The sequence below is a fragment of the Electrophorus electricus genome, chromosome 3, assembly GCF_041902795.1.
Source record: "Electrophorus electricus isolate QZ-2024a chromosome 3, ASM4190279v1, whole genome shotgun sequence".
In the NCBI taxonomy this organism is placed as follows: Eukaryota; Metazoa; Chordata; class Actinopteri; order Gymnotiformes; family Gymnotidae; genus Electrophorus; species Electrophorus electricus.
Window position 1 is genome coordinate 20,129,491 of NC_137499.1, and position 7,500 is coordinate 20,136,990.

Here is a 7,500-nt window from a genome sequence, read left to right on the forward strand (position 1 = left end):
GTTAGCTCAGCCCCACCCCCCATCCTCGGTGCCAAAGCCAATCCTGCTCCCCTCTTCCACTTTAAACCAGACAAAACGCTGTCAGATAGCAGCGAGGTCTCTGAGAGCATCATCGGCGTCACGCCCCGCGACCCCGGAGACCTTTTATCCTGTCCCTGACCCTGTATTGCAGAACCTACTAGCCTCAGCTATAGCCTCAGCTATCGTCATCTGTTTATATTATTTAGAGACATATGCAGTCGTAATCCAAAAATTGCAATTCAGCTAATTCATTTGACATTTATATATGAACGAAAACTTATTCAAGGTCACCAAGTTCAGAAATCCAATGAAATCTGCTGAATGTAATGTGCACAGAAGGTGCACATAAGATGGCATTCTCCTTCACAGAAGCCCTGCATCTTGCTAGCAAACATATTTATTAAATAAATGTCTAATTAATCATAATTATCATGCTGAGATGACTTGTCTGTCATTTCGAATCATTTGTGTTGAGTCCATGCGGGATAATTATTTTAGTGTTATCAGAAGCAGTTGATTGCACATGACAACGGAGTCGCAACTGCACAGACAGTTTGCTCCGCTATCATCACCAAATCCCCTCCAGTGAGGAATACACACGCACACACACACACGCACACACGCACACATACGTGCCCATCAATTAATGCTCACATTTAATATGTGCAACCTTTTTAAAATATTACATCACTGATTATTTGTTTATTGGTTTATAAAGAATCTAATTATTTTTAACACAATGGTTAGACCGCAAATTACATCTTTTAAAGTAGTAATTACACCCGTCTGACAATTTTGCTGTTTGCTCCTTGAAAGCTGACGGTGTTCACTGTGTGCACCCGTGTGGAGACTAACAGCACATTGGAAGTGTGGGAGACCTCTCTTCTTGCCTGAAGGGTTTGGCAGTGCACAGGTGAATGGTCAAGTGAGCTGGTAGCTGGTCGTATTTAGAAATGTGTGCTAAGTTCAAGTGTCCCGTGTTCCCAGCGTAACAGCAGCATGACGATGCCCAACACCCTTTCAGAAGGCACAGCACTGAATAGATAAATGAGACACTTAAACTTCATGCGCTGAAGAGAAATCACACGCTTTCCGACCCTCAGCACTTTTGACAACATCTTTGTACCTGATATTAATTGGTCATTTAACTTCACAATAATAATTTGACAATAATCCTGTGAGGTGTGTTATACCTTTGTGTATTAAAGACCATTCTTTCAGAGGGAGTTCAACTAGGCAATGATGCCAAGAAAACCCTCAGCCGTGTTTCACCCAAACGGAGCAGCAAAATGAAATAATACGACTTAGCTTGGGTACGGAAAGTTGACACTCAGACTAGGCGTGCATCGCAGCCTCTGGTGAAGTTTCAGGAGATCTGAAGTTCCTTCTGGTTATCTCTCCCACACAATGACAGACCACTGTGTGATGTTACAGAGTTCGGAGGTGCAGGACTGAAGCCAGGCTTGTTGTTTTGTTTTGGGGGTGGGGGGGGTGTAATTGTCGTAAATCACTTTCGGGTGGAGGGCTCCATGTGCCCTAATGCTTGGTGATGGCTCTGAATTATGTAAATGTATAAATGTTATGTCTTGCTTGAAGTTATTAAGGCATGAATCAAGGCTGCCTTTGAGGAAGGGACGTGGGCGAGTTTCCTCCTCTAATACCTACCTCACAGAGGCTAACTCGAGCCAGATGTTCCTGGCAGAGAGACAGAGACAGACAGAGAGAGAGAGAGAGACAGAGAGAGAGAGAGAGAGAGAGAGAGAGAGAGAGAGAGAGAGAGAGAGAGAGAGAGAGAGAGAGAGAGACAGGCAGACTGAGAGAGGGGGAGACACAGCTCAGAACCACGCTGTGATACACACACGCAGTCCCCGTGAAACTCTCGGGGATTTGGGCATAAATTATAGGATGAATTATTATAGAAGATAAATTTCATCAGACGTTTGGATCTCAGCAGTTCTGCTGACCAGTCTGAAGCATACCGCAAGCCCGGTCCATTTTCCTCCTTTGAAGGCGATTTTGACACATCCCCTGGCCCACGAGCTGGAATATATTTTTAGTTAATTCATCTGTCCCTGACATTTGACAATCAGAACTGTTTGATTATTTTTTGTCTTAGAAATTGTAATTAGGCTGTTGCTGAAGGGGCGATAATGAACTCATGGGTGACATGCAGGCCCACATAGTGAATGGCTAAAGCTGATCCCAGGTCAGGTTTTGTACAATGCCATGGAGTTTGAGTTGGTTTGAGTCGAATTTTAGTTGAGTTGGACCAGGAGTCTCTGTCTCACAGTAGGCACGGAGCAGTCTGATCTGAAGGACTTCAGCCAGAGCGCAAAACAGGTTTTGACACATCAGTTGAGGACATGCTGAATGGCTCTGCGTATGTGTTTGTGTGTGTGTGTGTGTGCGTGTGTGTGCGTGTGAAATATTAATACAGCATGGCGGGCATTACCAGCAGCTCAGTGCACCGGCGACAGCCTCTACTCCAGCTCAAATATTCATGCCGACACCATTGCCTTTACGCTTCACACAGACACACACCGTACACACACACGCACGCACGCACGCACGCACACACACCTCCATCTGTTCTGAGAAAAGCCTCCCTGCCTTTTCTCTCCCACATACACACACAAAAGCTTTTGTCTTTAGTCAACATTCTCAAAAAGTGGCACTTTTGTCAAACAACTCGCTTCGGCCTACCAAATGTTTAATTGCTTGATGCGTTTCAAACAACTCCCAAATAAACTGAAAACTGGCTCAATTGTCTATTTTATTGGTATATAGTGTCAGAGCTAAAGGCAGGGTGAGCCCATGCCCCCATTAGCCTGCTAATGAGCTGTTATACTGTCAAACCGAATGAAAGTGAGGGGAAAACTGAACTTTGTGTAAGAACATTGAACACTGGTCATTTACCAAATGTGTTTTATCCTGAGCAGTGATGACCAGAGCAGTCTCCGGCAAGCTTTGGTCCATGATGTGGTAGAGGCATGCTCGCAAAGAGAAACCCCAGTAATAGACACATCTGTCTGAACAAACAGTCCGCATGCGACACCACAGCTAAGCCTGCACGCACACGGAGCGTAGCCATGGCCAGCTAATCACCTCATACACTATTTATGATCACAAAACAAGCAAGTGAGCTGTTTGTGTGTGTGTGTGTGTGTGTGTGTGTCTGTGAGTGTGTGTGTGTGTGTGTGTGTGTGTGTGTGTGTGTGTGTGTGTGTGTGTGTGTGTGTGTGAGAGAGAGATCCTATAATAATAATAAAAATCTCAGCAATCCCGAAGTCCCTTCTGTAGGCTAGTTCTTCTATTCACTGTTTATGCAGGATGCACAACAGATGTGAGGAAATTAATAAAAAAAAAACCTAATCATTTATATATTTTATCTGCTGTTTTTAAATTCGAACAAAAATCAAACAGAATTTCCAAGTGCGTGTTTTTAGTAAAGCAAATACGCCGTGCATTTTGCGTAAAATAAACATTTTGACAGCGCAGACAAGGCTTCAGAGCAGACAGATGTCGGCCGGGTGAAGGCGTTGCCGGTTTCTGAGGGAGAGGAGATTTAGGCCAAGGTGAGCACGTGGCAGGAGGTGGAGGCAGGTCCACGCTAAAACTTCACACAGCATAGCAAATTCCCCCTGACTCGCTGTTGGCGTACAGTTATAATTAACGAAGTTGATTCTGCGTAATTACTGTGATTGGTGAGTTCCCCGATTTGCATTGCTTATCACATTCAGCCATCTCAGCGATGCAGTAGAAATGAAAACGTTCATTAGCAGGGGGAAGAGCGCGTGGTAAGACACGTGACGCGGGGCCTCGCCGCGTTTAGCCATTAGCGCAGCAGGTAAACGAAACAGCACGAATATTTCACAAGTCTCACAGGGGGACGTTCAAAGGGGCAGACGGAACATCTGAAAAGAAGCAGGGTTTTCTTGGCGTGACACGTTGATTAGTTTCTGTGGGCTTCAGATTCCACTTCTAACATTCTCTTTTCTGCAGTCAGACCCAGGCATGGGGACAGCATCAGCTACAAGAGGAAGCAAGGAGAGATAGAGAGATAGAGAGATAGATAGATAGAGAGAGATAGATAGATAGATAGAGAGAGAGAGAGAGAGAGAGAGAGAGAGAGAGAGAGAGAGAGAGAGAGAGAGAGGAGGGGGTTATAGTGGTGTGAAAGACCAGTGAACCAGTTGGGGAAAGTCACAGAGATAAAAGAATGAAGGCAAGAGTGATAGAGAGCAAGAGAGAGATGCCAATGAGAGAGAGGGGGAGAGAGAGAGAGAGAGAGAGAGAGAGAGAGAGAGCAGGAAAACAGATGTAGTCCATGTAAAAAAGAGTGTATCCTAACATCACGTCACGGCTTAAAGGACAACCAGCGAGAAAAATAATGAAAAAGTGATCAAATTTGAGCAAATCATTGTGTGATATAAGGCAGCATTGCTGTGGGGCATTTGAGAGTCCTGCAGGAACTTCGCTTAACCCTCACTTACAACAGGCTTATGTTAAAGCTCACTTACAGCTCAGATTTATCTTAACGCTCATTTACAGCTCAGGCTTAGCTTAAATTTCACCTACAGCTCAGACTTAGCTTAACACTCACTTACAGCTCAGACTTAACACTCATTTACAGCTTAGATTTAGCTTAACGCTCACTTACAGCTCAGTTTAACACTCACTTACATCTCAGACTTATGTTAAACCTCACTTACAGCTCAGGTTTATCTTAACGCTCATTTACAGCTCAGGCTTAGCTTAAATTTCACCTACAGATCAGACTTAGCTTAACACTCACTTACAGCTCACATTTAGCTTAACGCTCACTTACAGCTCAGGTTTATCTTAACACTCACTTACAGCTCAGACTTATCTTAGAGCTCACCTATAGCTCAGACTTAGTTTAACACTCACCTACAGCTCAGACTTATCTTAACGCTCGTTTACAGCTCAGACTTAGCTTAGAGCTCACTAACAGCTCAGCTCACTGTTCCAGTGACAATAATGACGATGTGGATGATGATGGAGATGATGACAATGGTCGTGGCCATGAGAACACGTGCATGTTCCTCAACTCTTACTGTGAGCAGTGTGCTACTCCACCCTTCTCCTGCTCAGTCCATCATTCTCCATCCATGACATGTGTCCTTCCAGCAGAACAGATGGCATCTAGTGAGCTCGTATCGTATTCATCGATCACCGAGTGCCTTATGAGTGTGAGTCTCTGCAAAACACTGTCATTGTGTTCCCTTCGCCTCCGTCATGGGAACAGAGCCGCAGTGAGGGGCAGATGTGAGGCTGCATCCATGGATGATGGGGTTCACACAGAAGAGAAGAGCTGAACATCTCCTTTCCATTACTCATTCCTGTGGGCCTGAGGTCAGGATGGACAGAACGCTGTAGGGATCCATGAAGAGAGCGAGAGAGCGAGAGAGAGAGAGAGAGCTGGGGGAGATAGGGGAAGAGAGTCCCAGAGGAAGAGACAGGGGAGCGGGAGAAAGAGGGAGAGAGTGAGTGAGAGGGAGAGAGATGGAGAGAGCGAGAGAGGAATGCATGAGGGCATGGGAATGGTGGTGTGATAGTACTCAGCAGAGAGACTTTGGCTGCGTTTAAAACATTCCGTGTTCCAACAGACCCTGAAACCCAACAAACTCTTGCTGCTATCTGTACACCTATCGGAGAGCTGGCCCTGAGAAACAGACGCACACACACACACACACACACACACACACACACACACACACACACACACACACACACACACACACACACACACACACACACACACACATACACACTTAATTATTTATTTGTGCTTGGAGTAAATCTGGGTCATTGAAGGCGTCAGCCCCTCCCCTGCTTCCTTACTCACTCTTTCTCCATTACCTCTCTATCCTATTTTCTGTCCAAGTTAAATTCTACCACCATTTCGGTTCAGTCCGACATTTTCACACTGCAGCAATGGATTTAGGTGATTGTGGGAGCCCGGAGAGGGACTACATTTTAGGCCTGCCAGACCAGCCAGGCCAGGAAGAGACCATCTTCTGATTGTACTGCTACAACAATGCGGCTGATTAATTTCGAATGAAGCTACACGCGATTTTATGGACGTAACCAGCGACGTAGTCCGGCCCCTTTTCATATGCAAATATGCTCTGATTTGATTAATACAATTATGTAAATCAAAATGTCTTCGTACAGTGTATGAAATGCATTTGAATACATTTGCAACATACATACTTTTTTTTTTGTGCAGTATCATAAAAATGAAAGAAAGAAAAACTGGTATCACTGCAGGGCGTTGGGTATTATGTAAGGGTCTCGTGTATTAGCATATGCACGGGCGTGCTGGGTGAGGAATTCACCGGCTCGGAGACTTTTCGCAATGTGACACACTGACCCCCGCTCGGCTTTACAAGCTAGAACTCCCACCCTTCCGCGAGGCGCTACCCACGCCCCGACAGCTCGAGACTCACGGCTGCAAAAAGCCTAGCATCCACGGAGGTTCCGCGCGCAGAGCGAGCGTTTCTGATCGAGAGCGCTGATATCACAGCTTTGCCAAATTAAACATTTTGTCCCCAGACAGCGCTGTGATTTATTTATGACGGAAATACAACACTGGCCGCGATTATTTTATTCATCATTATAAATATGCTAATTTGGGAAAAGCTTAGAGGAGAAAGGCTTTAGGTGGGAATCTACCGCGTCACCGCGAGCCGCTACGTTCAGGAGGTATAACTACACGGGATAAATGGGGCTGCGACTCTATACAAACAGAAACTTAATTAACAAAGTGTTAATTGAAAACAAGGTCTATAATTGTTGTATTACCAGCATAAACATCATTTTCCTCAAACATTATTAATGCGTTTTTTGTTGCACCTATTAGAGATTCTTGTCTCTAAGTTAATTTCATTATGCTAATAAGTTCTCATCCTAACAGAACCTAGGCTTTGATCCATGTTAATTGTCGTGATCTTCAAAGACAAAGTCACCACTTACTTTAAATGAATTTTACATTTTTTAAGGAATCTTATGGAAATGAGGAGGATGTAATTAAATTTTTATGGGTCTTGCTATTTCTAAGAGTGGTGTAGTCACTGGTGCTGGCTGGGTTTGGCTTCAGCGTTTTACTGTGAAGAAACAGAGAGAGAGAGAGAGAGAGAGAGAGAGAGAGAGAGAGAGAGAGAGAGAGAGAGAGAGAGAGAGAGAGAGAGAGAGAGAGAGAGAGAGAGAGAGAGAGAGAGAGGTTCAGATGCAAAAGATTAAAGAAACTGGGAATCCAAGCCCTAATTTGTACTGATAAACTTTAGTCTTTAATATGCTCTTTTGTGTTCGCAGCATGAAATCATCGCAGAAGGAACTTTTTTTCTCGCTTTTCACCCCTTCTTCCCCCAGTCACTTTGAACTTTTTTTCTGCTTCTCCATTTCCTGCAAGCCGCTGACACGCGAGACGCTTCTGATAATGTGTGTAAACCTGGA

At 44.7% G+C, this 7,500-nt stretch overlaps 1 long non-coding RNA gene across 1 annotated transcript in view; it reads left to right on the forward strand.

Annotated features, from left to right (window-relative positions):
• Window positions 1–7,500, forward strand: part of LOC145653715 (uncharacterized) — a 42,322-nt gene that overhangs the window by 21,564 nt on the left and 13,258 nt on the right. The window lies entirely within an intron of this gene.